Consider the following 19,543-nt stretch of genomic DNA (forward strand, 5'->3'; position numbering starts at 1 on the left):
CCAAAGAAACCCTCCACTAGTTTGAAAAAGACTAGATCCCACAACATCCACCTGCTTAGAATGGACAGTGTGTAAGATGAATAAATCACTTCATTGGCCTAGTTTAAACAGCTTACCTTGTATGTTTAAACTGGTCATGGGGAGTTACACAAATTGGAGCATCTTTAAGACAATTAGTGTCCTTGAAGCACAAGCCACACTCCCCTTGGTATTTAATGTCACCTTGATGGCATCCTGCCAGACATTCTAACTTGTTACGAACGCTGAGATATACAGTATAACTTGTATGGAGTCAGGAGGGAGAAGCCAGATGAGCACAAAAATAGCTCTTGAAAAAATTAGTTACTATTAAAAAAAACGACTTGACTTGACGTCTCACTTTCTATCTTTGGGTTTCCTATAATACTTATCAGCCTAGCATATAAATGCTTCCCAGATAAATTAAATTTGCATAGTGAGGTCTCTAGTGGACTTGAAGTTGTTTTCTGTGCTTCTCTTCTCCCATCCCTAAATAAAGGCAGCTTTGCCTTATATGCATGTGTGCGTGTATCTATATCTTCAGCATTTATAACTGCTTTTTAATATATTTCCCTATTGTTGCCCTTATGTGTACCAAACATCCACTGTCTCTTCATTTGAATCCCTGTTTAAAACGTACATCTTCTGCAAAGTCTTCCAGCAATAAATTAGCGTAGATAGAAAAGAAAAAAAGGATATCAGCACTGCTTTGAGGTTGGAACTTTTCCTGGCATGATTGTGTCTGAATTGTAGTGTGGCTGAATTGTCCTGTCTGTCTGATTTACAACATAAACTACTTGAAGCAGACACCATGTCTTCCTTTTATGTCTGTACAAGGCAGGGCATGCTGATTGCAATCATCAACAATAATACTAAATTATTCATTTTTTATAGCACCTATCACACACAATTGGAATGACATGTAAACTTCAAAGTATTTTAACAGAACTGGTCCAAGTGGACTAGACAAAAAAGTACTCACAAAGGGGAAGAAAAAACAAAGGGGTAAAAATGATCAAAGATGAGCTAACTAACATAGAAGGGCTTGCTCCAACTCCCGCAAGCAGCTGCTTATAACCAGGACATGGTGTGGAGGCATTGCCCATTCCTCAGGAGTCAGGCAGCAAACAATAACACTGATCTACTAACCCATTGTGAGACTGGTACAATAAAGAGTCATGCCAAAACTGATCCGGAGACTGCAGCCTCTTAAGGCTCTTAATCTGTCATGGGATAACAGGGAAGGTCCTCTCATGGATTGCTAACTGGTTAAAAGACTGGAAACAAAGGGTAGAAATAAATGGTCAGTTTTCAGAGTGGAGAGAGGTAAATAGTGGTGTCCCCCAGGGATCTGTACTGGGCCCAGTCTTTTTTAACATATTCATAAATGATATGGAGAAAGGGGTAAACAGTGAGGTAGCAAAATTCGCAGATGATACAAAACTACTCAAGATAGTTAAGTCCCAGGCAGACTGCGAAGAGCTACAAAAGGATCTCTCAAAACTGGGTGACTGGGCAACAAAATGGCAGATAAAATTCAATGTTGATAAATGCAAAGTAATGCACACTGGAAATCGTAATCCCAACTAAAGATATAAAATGATGGGGTCTAAATTAGCTGTTACCACTCAAGAAAGAGATCTTGGAGTCATTGTGAATAGTTCTCTGAAAACATCCACTCAATATGCAGTGGCAGTCAAAAAGGTGAACAGAATGTTGGGACTCATTAAGAAAAGGATCGATAATAAGACAGAAAATATCATATTGGCGCTATACAAATCCGTGGTACACCCACATCTTGAATACTGCGTGCAGATGTGGTTGCCCCATCTCAAAAAAGATATATTGGAATTGGAAAAGGTTCAGAAAAGGGCAACAAAAATGATTAGGGGCATGGAACTGCTTCCATGTGAGGAGAGATTAGTAAGACTGGGCTTTTTTAGCTTGGAAAAGAGAAAAGTGAGGGGGGATATGATAGACATTTATAAAATCATGACTGGTGTGGAAAAAGTAAATAAGGAAATGTTATTTACTCCTTCTCATAACACAAGAACTAGGGGTCACCAAATGAAATTAATAGGCAGCAGATTTAAAACAAACAAAAGGAAGTATTTTTTCACACAACGCAAAGTCAACCTGTGGAACTCCTTGCCAGAGGATGTTGTGAAGGCCAAGACTATAACAGGGTTAAAAAAAGAACTAGATACATTCTTGAAGGATAGGTCCATCAATGGCTATTAAGCAGGATGGACAGGGATGGTGTCCCTAGCCTCTGTTTGCCAGAAGCTGGGAATGGGTGACAGGGGGTGGATCACTTGATGATTACCTGTTGGGTTCATTCTCTCTGGGGCACCTGGCATTGGCCACTGTGGGAAGACAGGATACTGGGCTAGATGGACCTTTGGTCTGACCCAATATGGCCATTCTTATGGACCTCCTGGAAAGGCCTGACTTCCCTGATAATTGTATGCAGAATTGCAAAACTGACATCTGGAAAGCCAAATACAATCCAAAAACCAGGCTAAGGATATGTCCTTCTCTATGTGTGCTCTCTGTAGCTACCCGAGTCACATTTACTGATGCCATTAATAATGAAGCACTATCCATATGGAGTTTGAAATCTCTTAGGATCAAATTTTCATGCAATCTGAACACTATCTCCTGGATTTCCATGTGGCATTTTGTGAAATAGTGAGACAGACTATGCACCAAAAAATCCCTGCAAATAAGTTTATTACAGGATATACTGGAGATTTGTATGCTATTAACATACTGAAAAGAATGTTGTTCCTTGGTAGAAAATCTTGTGGTTTTTTTTAGGATCAATCTTTAGAACATTACAGTATTGAAAGAAATGATATATTGACCAATATATTCTGTTCGCTTTTTGTAAATAATGTATAGATATTTTTAATGGAGATTTATGAGAAATTCGTTATTGCACCACAACTAGAAATTCTTGCACTAAGACACTTCAATTAATGATGATAATTCTGGGCAACAAGACAAAATGTAATGCCCTTGCTTTTGTGACAAGTTGACAAACTCACTTCTCATAAGCTGCTTTTATTTTCTTTTTAATATTTATGTTAAGTCCTAGGAGACCCCCTGAATTAGTGTAATTCTATTACACCTTTTGCCTAAATGACAAATCATTATATTACTGGTCATGGAAAAAATGCTGAAAAAAGAAGTATCATTTTTTCTATGCATTTTCTTCTGTCTGACATAAAATATTATTTATTATTATTTGTTGAGTGCCTGCAATGTGCTCAGTGCTGTACAGAAAAAGAGGAGACACGGATCCTTCCTTCAAGTTTATAATCTTTGGGCTCAGGCCTGCAAATGAGCGTGTAAACAGGCAATCTCGTTAGCTACTCAGGGACTGGATCTTGAAAGGTGCTGAGCACTTTGGGACTGAATGCTGGGGGCTGAGTACTCGGAGCAAAAAGTGGAAACACACAACACGGGTCAGGCAGGACATTTCAGGAGTAGGGGGCCCGCAGGAAAAAAGGCAGAAAGTGGAAGAAGGAAATGAGGGTGGCATGTAAATTAAGGCTGCTGAGATGAGAGTCTTTCAGTTGATCTCAGTGGGCCTTGGATCAGGCTCCTAAGAGATAGTCCGTGTTCAAAATTTTATCAGCTAGTTGATCAAAGCCGAAAAATCAAGTTGTTCTGAACGTGTTCTTCTAGGCAGCCAATTTGATACGGATTTAAAAGTTTAGCATTATTATTGAGCAGTTTCATTTTATTCAGGAATGTCTTATAATTCCTGGGATATTAAAGAATGCTACATACACCAAGACATTTTTTAGACCACAGACCCCATGTTTCCATACCGTGAATTTTTGGGGTTATTTCCTTTACCTTTGTATCAGTTATTGCTATGAATTCCTAGATGCAGCCCTTGTGTTTGTGCTATAATTCTAAACCTCTGCCCAATGTGGATAGATTTTTTTTTCATATTAGATTCTGGTAGACCGAGCTATTGGAGCTGATTTATTGTTATTAATCATTATTATTAATTTGAGCATGTTCCAAAAAACTTAAAATCTATTTCAAACACAAATACTACAGAAAAGACCCAAAGAGGAGTTGTTGATGGAGCCAAGGGACCCTGCCCCAAGGTCCTGCCCCCACCGTCGAGGCCCCGCCCCACCCCTCCTCTTCCCCTGAGGCCATGACCCCTGGCCAAATTCGGAAGCTGGCACGGCCTTGTGGACAGGGCCAGCTCCAGGCACCAGCCGAGCAAGCTGGTGCTTGGAGCGGCAGATTCCAAGGGGCGGCACTCCGCCCAATCCTTTTTTTTTTTTTTGCGCTTCGCCGCTTCTGCCGCCCCTGCAGGATTTTTTCTTTTGGTTTGCTGCTCCTGCCGCCCTGTAGGGGGTGGCGGCGCAGAGGAGGGGAGCTGCTGGGAGCGGTGCCAGTTCTGCAGCAAGCCCGGCACAGCAGCCCGCGTCCCTCCCTGCCTGCCCCCCGGAGCGGTGCGGAGCCCTCCCAGCAGGCGGCATGGCGGGAGGGGCCGCATGGCGAGCGCCTCGCTTAAGGAAGCCCTGGTCGCCCCCTTCTCTCTCTCCCCCTCTCCCCCGCTAGCTGGGGTGTGCACTCCGCTGCCCGGGGTCTGCAGGGCTGGGAGTCCCCCTGCACTCGCGCTCCCATCGCCCCACAGGTATTTTTTTTTCTTTTTGGTTTTTTGTTTTTTCTTCCCTTTGCCACTCCGGCTGGCTGGGTGGTTTGTTTCACACCCCTCCCCCCCTTCATTGCTCCGACCGGCTGGCAGGTTTCCTGGAATTCCTGCCCCCTCCCCCTTTGCTGCTCCATCCGGCTGTCAGGTAGGTTGGTTCCACTCCACCCCTCTTTGCTGCTCCAGCCGGCCGGCAGGTTGGTTTCCCGCCCCCCACACACCCCTTTGCTGTTCCGGTGTTTTTTTGTTTTTTTTTTGCTTGGGGTGGCAAAAAAGCTAGAGCCGGCCCTGCTTGTGGACCCTCCACCTCTACTTGCCCTGGGCCTGGCAGGTAGCCTAGAGGGTGAGGACAAGGGCCGGGGTGGGGCTGCTCTCAAATGCAGGCCCCCCCAAACCGCAGGTGAGTGGAAGGTCTGCATGGCTCCCACAACTGATTGAGCTCCCTGACCAGGCTCCACGCTGGCCTGGCTGGGGAGTGATCTTGGGGGGAAGAGAAGGGGAAGGGGATGGGGTCCGCCCATGAAAAGTGATGGGCCAGGCCCGTACACTTTCAAAAAGTAGGAGGGTTATGGCCCCCTTTGTCCCCCCAGTTCTGGTGCCACTGGTGAGAGAAGGACACAAAGAGGGCAGATAAGAGGAAACAGGGCCAGATTTAGGGGCGACTGACCCAGGTGACCACCTGGGGTGCCAGGCTTGGGGGGCACTGGGCTTGGGGGTGCTCTTTTTATTGTTAGTGAGAAAATAGAATGTTTGAAGTAAGATATTTCAGGTATTCCGTTATGTGGATTCCTTTTTAACTAACCTCCTAAAATTTTATGCACCTTTGTAGAATCTTGTGGAACCTTCCAAACTTTCTGAGAACTACATTTTCCTTGAACCTCCTAGAATGTCCTTGTGGGTATATAAGGGGTGGGGCGTTGCCGGTCAGTCAGTGAGATATAAGAACAAAGTGAAGTGAAGTGAGAGCCCAGCTGCGATATTGTGAACCATGTTTTATTGTGTAAGTGTACTTATGTTTTAAGACTTGAAGAATGTTAAGTAGTGACTAATAAAGAACATATTTAATGATGTCATGTGTGAGCACTTACATTGATTAGTTTGTAAAGAAGCTATGGACCATTACTTCAGCAAAACAATTCAAAATAAATTGATTAACCTTATGGCACAGAAGGTGCTTGATAACATATTGATGCGGCTTGGCAAAGTGAAGTACTACACCGTAATAATGGACTGCGCTCCCGACATTAGTCACAGTGAAAAGATGTCATTTACAGTAAGATTTGTTGATGACAAGGATGGCTGTATCCAAGTGAAGGAACACTTTATCTGTTTCTGGTCTGTGGATGACTCTACTGAAAGAAGAATATGCATATAAAAGCATAAAAGAACTGTTTATGAACCTTTTGAATGAGAATAAAATAAAGATTCAGGACTGCCGCAGCCAAGGCTACAACAATGTTGTGAACACGACGGGAAGAAGCAGTGGCATCCAGGCAAGGTTCCTTGCTCTGAATCCAAGAGCTTTCTTCGTGCCTTGTGGCTGTCATTCCCTCAACCTAGTTGGGTCAGATGCAGCGTCATCTTCTTTAGATTCACTATCTCACTTTAGAGTACTGCAAAGGAGGTTACGTCATGTTTTCAGCATCAACTCTCAGGTGGAAGATCCTCATGGACAATGCTACAAATCTGACCATGAAGCTGCTAAATAAAACTCGCTGGGGGAGCCGCATTGATAGTGTAAGGCCAGTGAGGTACCAAATGACTGAGGTTTATGATGCCCTGATCGAACTGGCGCAGCCGTGTAAAGCCAAGGCTGGAATCTGACATGAGGCGCAAAGCCTGGCAAACCAGATCACAGATTTCAAAGTTTTAGTCTTAATTGTGGTTTGACACAAAATCCTGTTCCAAGTAAACATTGTAAGCAAGGCATTACAAACTCAGTGGATGGACATCGCGACCGCCACTACTTTGATGAAAAGCTGCCTTGATTTTGTTGTGGCCTACAGAGACAACAGATTTGAAGATGCCATCACTGCTGCCAAAGAAATGGTGGGAAACTTAGGAGTTGAGCCTGTTTTCAAGGAAACTCATATTCATTGGAAGAAGAGACAATTTGGTTATGAGAGCAGAGATGAGGTGATGGGAAGCTTGGAATTAAAATTCAAGAAGGGGTTTTTGCTTGAGTATCCATCGAAGAAAGGTTTGGACAAATGATAAAGACCTTGAACTGGACAACAGCCATCCATCACATTTTGCAACATGGGAAGCACTCTCCACTCCAAGTTCTCCAATTAATTAACGATGCAGAGCTGAAGGATATTTTTCCTAATGTGTGGATAGCTTTGAGGATTCTGCTCACACTGCAGGTCACAGTTCTGAGTGGTGAGCACAGGTTTTCGAAGCTCAGGCGCATTAAAACATATCTTTGATTGACGATGGCTGATGAGAGACTGACATTGCTTGCTATTTTATGGCTTGAAAATGCCATTGGCCGGTCTAGGGATCTTTCTGATGCTGTGATTCAGTTCGTGAGGGCAAAGGCGAGAAAAGTGACCTTTTGAACTAAAAGACTAGAGTTAACATTCACAGGCTGTCACCTACTGTAACACTATTTAATACTGGTGCACCCATATTGGTGGACAGTTCAATTTCTTGATCTTAGCACACTTCAGTTACTCTTAAAATTAAAAAGTTTCTATAAGCTTAGCGGAAACAATTTTTTTATTTGCTTATAAATGGCATGTTTAAATACAGATTTACAGATCATAGCATACAAATTTATTGTCTTATATGACAGGGATAAATCATGCATGCAAATTGTGCATCAAAGTGGTGAAATGGGCTACAAATGCAATAAAAAAATAAGATATTCAAAAGTTTAACAAATGGGGGGGGGGAAGGGCACTGAAGACGCTTCTTGCCTGGGGCGCCATTTGGTCTAGGGCCGCCGGCCCTAAGAAGGAAGACTCAGCTGAGCAAAAGGGAGTAGTAGGGAGGGAGAAAGTGAGGCAGAAATGAGAACTGAGGTGTAGAAAGGGTCAGAATTACATAGGGCCTTGAAGATGTGGATGAGGAACTTGAACTTGCCATGCAAGGTGAGTGGCAGCCAGTGAAAGGATTCAAAGAGAAGGTAAGAACAGAGAGAGAGGATCCTATCCCAAACATCCTGGGCAAGTCTGACGCTGGATGGAAGACTCCAAAGGAAAATCCACAATGCTGCAGGAAGTGATGATTCCTTCTCAATCAATACTGTCCCAGTGGATCTATATGATGTTAGGTTGGTTAATGATGAACATAAGTTCCAGACCACTTGCTGCCCCTGGAAATCCCCTAGCAGTTTTCAGAAAAGTAATGGTGTCAGTTTTGTTGTCTGGGCAATTTCTATTTTGGGCAATGAGATTCTGCCTACCTCAGTTCCTCCTGGTGTTGCAACTGGTGTTCTTGTCTTCCTGTCCTAAATTGTTGTGTAGAATTACTATTGGCTGTTAAATTGCTGCCATGTTCTTCACTAGAGGTGATGCTTATGTGGAAAAACTGTCAAGGATGAAAGAAAGAAAGAAAGAAAGAAAATACTGTGAAGTATCAAATATATATTAAAATAGAAAAAGGGTAGGGGAAAAATGTAAGAAAAGCATGGAACAGGCAGGCATTAAATATAAAAACTTTTAAACAAGTAGGAAAAGACTAGGCCTAAAATAATATAACTATGCCATGATTAAATATATTAGTAAAAATAGGAAAAATCTATGGCCAAATTTATATTAAAATAAAAATAAAGTTGGTTGATGGGGAGTGTGGAATTAACAAGCCATTTGCCTACTGTCATCCTGACCACTTTGCTGGTATGTTGTATTCCTTTCTTCCACCCTTCATCTGCTTTTTATTTTTGAAAGACTGTAAGCTCTCCAGGCCAAAGCTGGTGTATGTATAGCACCTTGGGGCCAGGCTCCTCATTTTGGTGCTGCTGCAATACAAATAACAACAATAATGCTCATCATTCTGGGCTATTTGTGCATGGGGTCTCTTGTTTGTCTCACTGCGGTTGGAAATATCCATTTTATGGCAGCTGATGAGATTCCTTAAAAGTCAGTTGAACACAAAAATGGAAAATCCTGCTGTGTCCTTGTGTAAATTATGACTAAAGCATGTGTCATTGATAAACTTTGCTATCGGGGCTTTCTATTACATTTTATTTATATCAACTTCAAGCCTGTAAGAATGTTTTGGCTGCTTTTCAGAACATGAATGCCTAGCATATGTGGATTCACTGAAAAGGAAATTAGTCACTCCTATTAGCTCAGAGTATCCAATCACTTTAAAATCCCTGCAACATCAATATGCCTCAGCATGAAACAAACTCCCATGTGGCTTTCTTGTTTGCAACATTCTTTTAATACAATTGTCTCTCTATCTACGGGAGTATAGATCGTCTATTGAAGTATAAATAGCATATGGGTGCACAACTTGTTCTTTTGGAAGAGTTGGGATGATACCACAGCCTTGAAATTAACCCAGGGCTTGTGTTTTGTGTTGTCTCATAATGCTTATTCCTAATACAATTACTCATATTGTCATAGCTTGAGGAGTCATGTGACCATGATAAAGGCTCATAGTCATTCTTTTCAAATGCTGAACAAGGAATCCTATCAGAATAAGGAAAACAGAATTAGCCCCAAAGCTATTGTGTTTCTCTTTCTAGCCTGGTCTACATCAGAGTTAGGTCATAGGAAGCCACCTTAAGTCGACCTGTTAATGTATGTGTCTACACTATCGGGTCCTTTACGTTGACCTAAGTCACCTCTGATGTTGACTTCTGTAATCCACCTCTGCGAGAGGCTTAGTGCTTAGTTCAATTTTCATGGGCCGACTACAAGGTAGTGAAGACGCAGCGTTGTGTAATTTGACTTTATTGGCCTCCAGTGGTTTCCCACAATGCTCATCTGTGACTGCTCAGGAGATCATTCTCAACTCTGCTGCACTGCAGCCAGGTACTCAGGAAACAGCCCCTCCCCTGCTAAAACCCCAGGAACTTTTGATTTCCCATTTCTTGTTTGATCAGCATTGGGAGCATGCCAGCTGAGCACAGACAATAATGGAGACTACACACCGCAAACACTTTCCAGCCTGGTCTGCACAGGATGTATCTCATCACTGTGTGGGGAGAAGAGTCTGCAGGCAGAGCTCCGATCCAGCAGAAGAAATGCTGATATCTATGCAAAAATCGCTTGTGGATTGGGACTACAGGAGGGAAAATAAAAGAACTTCGCCAAGCGTAGCGGAAGGCAAGGGAGGCGAACAGTCATTCTGGTGCTGAACCCCACACATGCCGGTTCTACAAAGAGCTGCATGTGATTCTCGGGAGTGACCCTACCAGTACCCCCACAAGCAATGTGGATATCTGAGAGGTGTGTGATTCTAGGGACAACAAGGAGGATGATATGGTGGATGAGGAAGAGGAGGAGGATGGGAGATAGGCAAGCAGTGGATCCAATCTCCCCAAGAGACAGGAAATATTTTTAACCCTGGATCCTGGTGGGTCGCAGGACATCACGGTGGCCAACCATGATGCCAGGGAAGGCACCTCTGGTAAGTATACAATTACAATGAAAGTCCAGTTAAACTTTAGTGGGCACACACGTTTGGTGGTATTACATGTTTCCTGTGAAGAAAAAGTTGTGGTTCTCTGCTTACAAGAGGGCACTCCAGCTATGCAGATGGCCCCCGGAAAAGACTCTTTATGTGAACGGGGGGATCCTCCATGGATATCTCTAGGAAACTTTCATGGAGGTACTCTTCAGTCCTTTGCAGAAGGTTTCTGGGCAGGGAAGTCTTATTTCTTCTACCATGGTAGGACACTTTCCCATGCAACTCCTGAATTAATTCTGCTGGCATCATTGCAGTACACAGCCTAGCAGCATAAGGACCGGGTCTATACCCAGATGCTTGCAGCATCTCCTTCCTTTCCGCCTCTGTTACCCTCAGGAGACTGATATCATATAGGGTCGCCTAGGGGAAATGGGGGAAGTTCTCATTAAAAGTGTTCTGACATGGAAAAAAAGGGCATGTAGACCCCTCCAACCCCCCACATTCTGGATCGCCAACCCACGCAGCCGCTAATGTGCCTTTACTGTGCTCGGCATGGGTTGGCAAGGAGTTGGCTGATAGGGGACTGGGGCCCCACATGTGAGATTCCTCAATTTGGGAGTAAAAACATCCCCCCTCCCGCACCCTGTTCGTAAACAGCTTCCCGTGGTGCTATGGGGAAGGGCCATTGTTCGACTAGCTACCTGTGCTCCCGACATGAGCCTGCCATAAACTTCACAGTGTGGTCACCCATGACCTGAGGCGGGGGGGGGGGGCGCTACTTACCATGGCTGGAGCAGCAAAGTGGTGCGCGCAGTGAATGGTTACAGATTCTGATTATGTTATGGCTTGCACCTAGTGTAATAAGGGTGTTGTTTTTTTTATGAAAACGGCCTTGCTATGGAAACATTTTATTCATGTACAATGGCTCCTTTATTTTTTTCCCTGACTGACAGCTGGAAATGTGTCCTTCAGTGTGTCATCAACACCTGAAAGCAGACTTTCGGTGATTCGAAGGAGGAGAAAGAGAATGGGGAAGGACGTGTTCACTGAGATAATGAATGCCTCCGGAACAGCTGAACCGGAGCTGAAAGTGTGGAGGATTTCACTATCCGAGAAGTTAGACATGGACATGGAGAGCTGGAAAGCTTCCAATGAGCAAGAGCGTGCGGCGCAGGATGAGATGCTTTGGATTATGAGGGGAAAAGCAGCCATGTCGAGGCAGCTGATTGAACTGCAGGAACAGAAGCAGGAAGGTAGAGTCCCTCTGCAGACCCTGGTGGACAGCCAGCCAGCATTGCCTGGCACAGAATCACCCTCCCACAAGCATTCCATGAGGCGTGGGCTTAAGTCCATTATCCTAGTGTAATAAGGTTTAAAATTTAGATGGCGTGCTTAGCTTTTATTTTCTTTGGTAACTATTTCTGACCTTATATGCCTACCACTTATAATCACATAAAATCTGTCTTTCTGTAGTTAATAAATTTGTTTTATATTTTACCTAAAACAGTGTGCTTTGCTTGATGTACTTGGGAAATCTCAGCTCAGGTTACAGAGGCTAGTGTATGTCCTCTCCACATTGAGGGAGGGGTGGACTGTGTGATAAACTTATACTGGTCAGGCTTCTGACCAGGGAAAGGCAGTATAGCGCTAGGGGGCAAGCCTGGGGAGCCAGAATTGGCTGGTGCCTTTCTCTGTGTGATTCGTGAGTGGCTCTGGGAGCATTCATACAATCTAGCTGGGTGTGAGGCTCCACATGCCATTGTGCTGAGTGATAACAGCACCTAGAGGGGTTTGCTGCTTGCCACTAGCAAAGCATTTTGAGAGACAGCCAGGCTGGAGAGTTAAAGGACAGCCGTACCCCAATTCCAGGTTGTACTCTGGGAACCCCATCACAAACATCTGCCTCCAGATGGTGTTCCCTAAGCCACAATGACATTCTGTAAGGTCCTTTCAGATGTGACAATGGTCTATTATCGGATCAGTACATTGTTCAGTTTTCCCATTTTAGCCAGAGTTGTTTTGCAGTAAGTTTACAGAAAGTGAGAGAAATTATATTGCACAAGGCTACAGGGAGAAAAAGTTCCCAGCGGATGTGGTAATGTTGTGTTTGCTGCTGCAAGCAGACAGCTGGATAATTTCAGCAACAGGTTTATCTCCCTGCTGTGGGTCTCACTTTGAAATGGGCTGAGCAGGAATGCAGAATCCCAACACCCTGGAACTTCTGGTTCAGATCAGATTTTTGTGTCTAAACTTTGTGACTAAGGCCCATCACTCAATAGCATTGATTAATGAATATTTCTAAGGAATTTGTAGCTGCAAAGCATCATAGACGTGCTGAAGACTCAATCCTTGTTCTAAGGTGGAGGAGGACACAAAGAATCTTCCCCCTTGTGCCCCTTCCCCAAGGGCCATCACAATTGCAATCCCTGCCCTCCTGCACATTTAACGATTGCTCCTTCTAATGTGTCCTAAGCACATTAACCACCCAATAGAGGCCAGGAGAGCAGGGCCATGCCCTTTGATGTGCACAGTGTCTCTGACTGCTAGCCTGACTCTTGCACTCAGGAAGTGCAAGCACCAGCTACCTGTTGGCCACTGAACTGGTGTAGAAGGGCAAGAAAGGGCTTCCTGCATCCACGTGCTTCCTCTTTGCACACCCACGCAGGGCATCTTTGAGCTAGCGCTCACGCTTCTACCTCAATACAACACAGTGACCTGTTTAAAGCTTATATGTCACCCTACCACTATCTTCTTCTCGCATTCATGTATGTCACTCCCATTAACTGCAGGGAAGATAGGCTTGTGAAATTCATATACATCTAAATCCTAAAATATGCAAATTAACCTTTTTTTTTTTTTAACGTGTCTGTTCCGCGCTGGTGAAAGGTGCTGTGTTCACAGCTGAAAACCCTGGAGCCCTCTGATTAGTCACAATCTGGGTCCAACACAAGCCGTGGCAGTGCAAGCTTCCCCTCACAGTCCAGCTAAATTGTCTCATTCCTTACCTAGAGGAACCAGCTCTAGCCTGTTCAGTCCCCATGTCTGGTCTATGCTGAGACTGACAAAACGGTGTCATTTTTCATTGCTGGTGTTTGTGATGTGGACATTGGGAAGTGAACTGAAACCACTGACTCATTTCACTTGTATAGGCCATAAATAACATGCATGTACCATTTTTAAGTGAGTGCTGAATCACTCCTCTGTGTACTATCTCTTTATGCAGGGCCAGACTCTGGCTAATTCTCATATGGCTGCACAGTGTGGGCAGGAAGGAAATAAGGAGCCTCCACTTTCCACCTCCTCCTCTGTAAAAAGAACAGGAGTACTTGTGGCACCTTAGAGACTAACAAATTTATTTGAGCATAAGCTTTCATGGGCTACAGCTCACTTCTTCGGATGCATGCAGTGGAAAATATAGTAGGAAGATTTTATTTATATTATATATATATATATATACACACACATACAGAGAACATGGAACAATGGGTGTTACCATACACACTATAAGGAGAGTGATCAGTTAAGGTGAATTATCAGCCGGAGAGAAAAAGAACTGTTTGTAGTGGTAATGAAAATGGCCCATTTCCAGCAATTGACAAGGAGATGTGAGGAACTGTGTGTGTGTGTGTGGCCGGGAAGGGGGGGGGGGAAATAAGCATGGGGAAATAGTTTTACCTTGTGTAATGTCCCATCCACTCCCAGTCTTTATTCAAGCCTAATGTAATGGTGTCCAATTTGCAAATTAATTCCAATTCAGCAGTCTCTCGTTGGAGTCTGTTTTTGAAGCTTTTTTGTTGTAATTCTGGCCAGAATCACAGCCCCTGTGGTAGTGGAGTACAGGGCCCGTTAACAAGATGCAACTCCCCAGAAACAGCTCACCAGAATGGGGCAACAAAAGGTAGGGAATTGGTGCAGCTATGGCCCCATTCCTTTCTGCTGACCAGCTGCATAGTAGGGGAGGATACTGCACCTTTTGAAGGGATGTTACTCTTTGTACTTCCTGTATTGCTAATAGACAGGTGCCAGCTCTTGCCAAGGCTATACATGTCAGCTGAGCACTGACAAATTCATAGCTGGAAGCCAGACCAGCTCACCTAAATGTTAATACTGTTCAAGATTGGCGTTAGACTTGTAAAGAGGTGTTTAGTGTTTAGACTCTATAAAATGCTTGTAAATTGCTGCATGCATTAATCTTACTTGTAATGTCTGTATCCCATGCTATAAGGTAATATGGAAGTTTTGCTTTATAACTGTAAAAATACCTGCTCTGAACTTGTGAGCCCAGGCGTCAGGAGTGGTTTCTCCTCCCATCAAGCAGGATTATAAAAACTAAGTGGGCCATTGTGAAGCATCAAACTACAGAAACCGGGCTAACAGCCCTCTCTCACCCATGAAGATGCTACGTGCAAGGAAGCTCATCCCATCAGCTTGAATTCTGAAAAAAGGACAGCTGCCATGAAATTCTTCATCTCCCTCTCACAGGGCTGGAGCTAGGAAACAAAAGCAGAGTGCCCCAGGGTCAACCTGGGTTAGCTCTAAGAGAAATTCAGAGCTGATTGATTACTACAAACTCTGTCACCTTTTGGAACCATAGATTGTTATTCATTTGTGTATAAATGCTGCCTGCTGTAACCTGTAAAAAACTGTCTCATTTCTTTTTCCTCATTAATAAATCCTTAGTTTACTATAGGATTGGCTACAAGCATTGTCTTTGGTGAGCTCTGAGGTACAAACGTATCTGGGGTAAGTGACTGGTCTCTTGGACTAGAAGCAACCTGAATACTTTGTGATCTTTGGTAAACTTGACAATTTATCACTAAGTCCAGCTTCCCCGGGTAGCAAAATAGACTGGAGTGCCTAAGGCAGGGGTCGGCAACCGGTGGCCCGCGGCTCGCCAGGGTAAGCACCCTGGCGGGCTGGCCCAGTTTGTTTATCTGCTGCGTCGGCAAAGTTCCCACTGGCCGCGGTTCGCGGTCCCAAGCCAATGCGGGAGGCAGGAAGCCGCGGCCAGAACATCCCTCGGCTCGCGCCGCTTCCTGCCTCCCGCATTGGCCTGGGACCGCGAACCGCGGCCAGTGGGAGCCGCAATCGGCCGAACTTGCCGACGCAGCAGATAAACAAACCGGGCCGGCCCGCCAGGGTGCTTACCCTGGCGAGCCGCGAGCCACCGGTTGCCGACCCCTGGCCTAAGGGGACTGTCTGTGACTGTCTGGTGCTTGAGGAGTTCACATTGGTTACTGGGTTGGTGAAATCTAATGATAGAACACACCCCCAGTTTGGGATGTCTGCCCTGCTTTTGACATTCTGCTCTGAGGTTGGCACGCACGGTCACCGACCACTTCAGACAGTGTGACACTTTCCACTCCGCCACAGTTTAGGTCTGCATTCCCCCTTACCATGGGCAATGTGCTCTTAGCACAAAGTAGCCCACCACCAGGTTACTATATTGGTGCCAGACTAGTGACAAACCAATCACTTATGTAGCAAATGCTAGAATCACAGCCAGTTGTTACATGCATTGAACTGGTTTCATAACTGAGACAATCTTGTACTAAAGAGCTTTTGGACTCCAGTTGATTCCTATACTAATTTGGCATGCTACATTGACTGTGGAATTAGGAGCAGATTTACCAGTCTTTTAAGTAAAGTTTTGTATATAGAACAACTGAAAACCACATTGATTTTTTAGCGTATAAACTATTCATGCCATTGTACTAGAGTCTGATCACTGTATAAATAAACCAGAACAAAGACTCGACAGTGACTCCACCCTGTGGTTGATATATTTTTTGTCTAGGTTTGTCTTCTCAGACTGTAATTACCTCAGAGCAGAGAGTGGCCCTGATTTTGCCTGCACGTCAGTTTGATGCCATTGTATCTCCTCCTACTTTCATGGAGTCACTTTAGATATGCACTGATGTGAGAGGAAAAAAATATCAGGCTTAGTTATCTCATGTGGTATTCTGTACAGCACTGAACACACTGTGAACACTTAACGATTAAACAACAGTATTGTGATTTTGTTTAATGAATCCCATTGGCCACAAAGTCTGTGTTATTCCTTAGTTAATAGCCAAAGAATTAGTTAAATCCACGGTTCAGATCCTTCACTCATTTTCTTCATTCCTTTCTTAGCTAAATACACTTTAAGATTAGTTGGGGCCTGACCCCACAAGGTGCTTTGTATGCAGCAGGCTCTTGGGAGCTGCTGACACAACTCTCGCTGAGGTCAGTGGGAATGGAGGGCACTCAGCACCCTCTAGGAGCATTCAGCAGATTGCAAGTTGAAATTCATCCCTTTGCAGAAGGCCATCACAAGACCTAGGCGCTACTCAAGCTAAACACTCACAATACTGTTTAAGTGGGATGTGCAGAGCTGATGAGAGGAGGGACCGGGGAGACAATTGTATTGGGCCCCGGAACTGCACAGGGCCCCCAAACCATCTGTAACTGTGGTGAAATGGGAGGAGGTGGGTCCCCAGAGAACATGATGTACTAGGGCCCCAAATTTCTCTCAACTGGCCTGGGGACTTGAGTGTCCTCGTGCTGGCCCTCTGCCTAGACTAGCATTCCTCATGATTCCTATGGCACACACGCAGCACGACTTGCAGGAACAGGAGCACTGGAGGAGATTTAGAAATTGCAAGACTGGTTTGTCCAGCCTCTTACACCATGAACACTCATTTTCACTCGCTATTTATTTATACAGAGCACTGGAAATATTCCTGGCTTTTGGTCTGGTTTCACAGGCCATATATTGTTTCAGTGTTTATCTTGGTTAGCTTGATTACAGGGTAAGCAGTTCAGTAGCCCCCAAAGTAGAAGGAAACCAGCAAATCAAAACATGTATCAGTATCCTTGACCATGGTGCCAATTTTTGCATAGTTGTGGAAAATGCAATACACATGCTTTTGTTGTTTGTGATGGTAAATGAAGAAAAAATATACTACTATATAATTTCAATATACTGTACCCACAAAGTTGAAGCAACCACAAGTGATGCTGTACAGATGGTTTTCTCTTGCCAGTGAGCTGTGTGCTCGGCCCAGTTTCTCTTAAACTATCGTAACTATACTCTAAAACATACAACTGCAGTCAGACTTGAAGACTTAAATAGGTTTTCAATTGCAGTGTTTTCCCCACCATCATGGACTTCATTCAAGGTCTGGGCTGGATAAAACAGCTGTTCTGCTTGAATTGTTATATTTTTAGCCTCTTCTCATATATGAAGTGCCAAATTCTGCATGTACTCTGAGACTCAGTAATAATGTCTGCTAAATAAGTAAAGAACTTCTAATGACATTTCAGTGAAACATTCTGCCTGGCATACTTTCTCCCTTATTCAAAATTGTTAACCCACACAGCAAGAGAGTTGATTTAAACTAATAAGACAAAACTGGGATTTTCATCCACTTATTCCCTTTCAAAACTTTCAGGGTTTGGATAAAATGGGATCTAGATTTGAACTACCTCACATTTATTTTGATTTTGGAAAACAAAATCCCCAACTGATGAAACCTAAAAGCTCCAAACCAACCCACAGTTTTATCCTTTTCTGTTTCATATAGTGTTGGGATTCCCTCCAAGACCTTTCCATTTGGCTTATCCAGAACGCCTCATCCAGTTCTGGAAGAGCACTTCATCCAGTTTTCTGGGATCCATAAAACCTCAGTTCAACTCCAAATCATCATCAGGTTACTTTATTAGGCATGTAACAGCTCCTTGCTCATGCTGGCCAGGTCCAGGCTGCTACCACAATTTCAATTCACGTCACACACTACGCAGTTTGTATACATCTTTCTTAGAAACTGTTGCCGACTCAAAGAGCCCAAGGCGGAGCAACAGCGGGATTCGTTGCCCGGTGTGCGTCGCACTAATTATCACACCAGGGTGGAGAAGCAAAACCAGGTTTATTTGAGCCCCAAATAAGGTGTCAGGGAGAATAGCATTCTCAAATCCTGCACACCCGCGCGCAGGCGGGGTCCCAGCATTTATACCCCACTTGTTTGTGTAAGCCTTTTGTTCGGTTTTCCCCCTCACCCCTCCCTTCCCAGCAGCAGCTACATTAGGTATTACATTTCAGCGTGTTAGAAAAGGTTCTCATGCACAAGCTTATCTATGGCCTTCACAGAACAAACGCATACAGATTTTCCTTCCCCCTCTCCCCCTCCTCCCCGCCGCTTCTGCTGTTTCAAACTCCTACATTTGCAAGCGGAGATTGCTGACAGCTACACATTTTGCTTGCAGTCTGTTAGCATCTTAGGCTGGTTAAAGTTCACAGCATGTAAGAACTTTGGTTCACTTCAGGCCCAAAGTCACAACTTTGGTTTACTCAGGCCTAGTGGCACCAACAATTCCCCCCTTTGAGAATACTCAACAAACTTTTGGCGAGTTTTCTCAAACTTTAAAAACAAAAAAACAATGAAGCTTTACAGATATATGTACAACTGCTCTTTTGAGCTTAGTTACCCCCAACCCAGGAATGAATGCATGGGCAAAAGCGTGGAATGTCCATTTAACAACTAAGGGATTGGGACACTGACTATAAATCAGGTAGGTATACCAAGTGGTTTAATTTCCCAGATGTCTTGGTGAATAATTCAGTCCCATATGCATGCTCCCCATGGACCCAGCAGGATTCGGTATGTGGGAACCACACCCACCCTAACCGGTCCATATGCTTGGAAGGAGCACTGTGAATGTCCCCACTTCCATCCAGAAAGTGTCCAAGTATGTCTTCATGACCACAGATCAGATGGTACTCCTGATGCATCTGTAAGGGCAGTGGGCCAAGTCTGGTCTAGATCCCACTGCAATACCTTCCCAGCCTCAGTGATATGCAATACCATCTCTGTCAGTAACTTCTGGGTTATAGAACTAAGGGCTGAAATGACATGTAACTCACCAACTCCAGCCTGTATTTAAGATAGCTGAGTTTCAAAAATAAGGCTAGTAGCCTTTTCTAGTTGGCCCAATTTCTTATTATGTTCTTGTCTTTTAAGATATTGGCCCTAGCCCACAGGGATCTGCTCAATTCTCTTTCTTTCCAGAGGAAATAACCCAGGCCCTCTGTTGTGCTAATCTAATGGCATCCCCTTGTGAGCAATCTGGGTATGTAGAAGTGATTTGAAAACTTGATAAGGGCAATGTCATTTAAAATCCAATTAGGAGGGCAATACATACTGAAGGATTTATCCAAAACACAGGGCACAGCCTGTAGATTAAACCCCCAAAGTCAATTAACACCACATTCCC

At 44.1% G+C, this 19,543-nt stretch overlaps 1 long non-coding RNA gene across 1 annotated transcript; it reads right to left on the reverse strand.

Moving 5' to 3' along the window:
* Positions 1 to 515: 515 nt before the first annotated feature.
* LOC123362646 lies at positions 516 to 18,243 on the reverse strand. Its single transcript, XR_006576505.1, has 3 exons — positions 18,098 to 18,243; positions 2,788 to 2,790; positions 516 to 527 (listed from the first exon to the last, which is right to left on the reverse strand). It is a non-coding gene; the product is annotated as an uncharacterized LOC123362646 (long non-coding RNA).
* Positions 18,244 to 19,543: the final 1,300 nt, after the last annotated feature.

The sequence above is a fragment of the Mauremys mutica genome, chromosome 2 (assembly GCF_020497125.1).
Source record: "Mauremys mutica isolate MM-2020 ecotype Southern chromosome 2, ASM2049712v1, whole genome shotgun sequence".
In the NCBI taxonomy this organism is placed as follows: Eukaryota; Metazoa; Chordata; order Testudines; family Geoemydidae; genus Mauremys; species Mauremys mutica.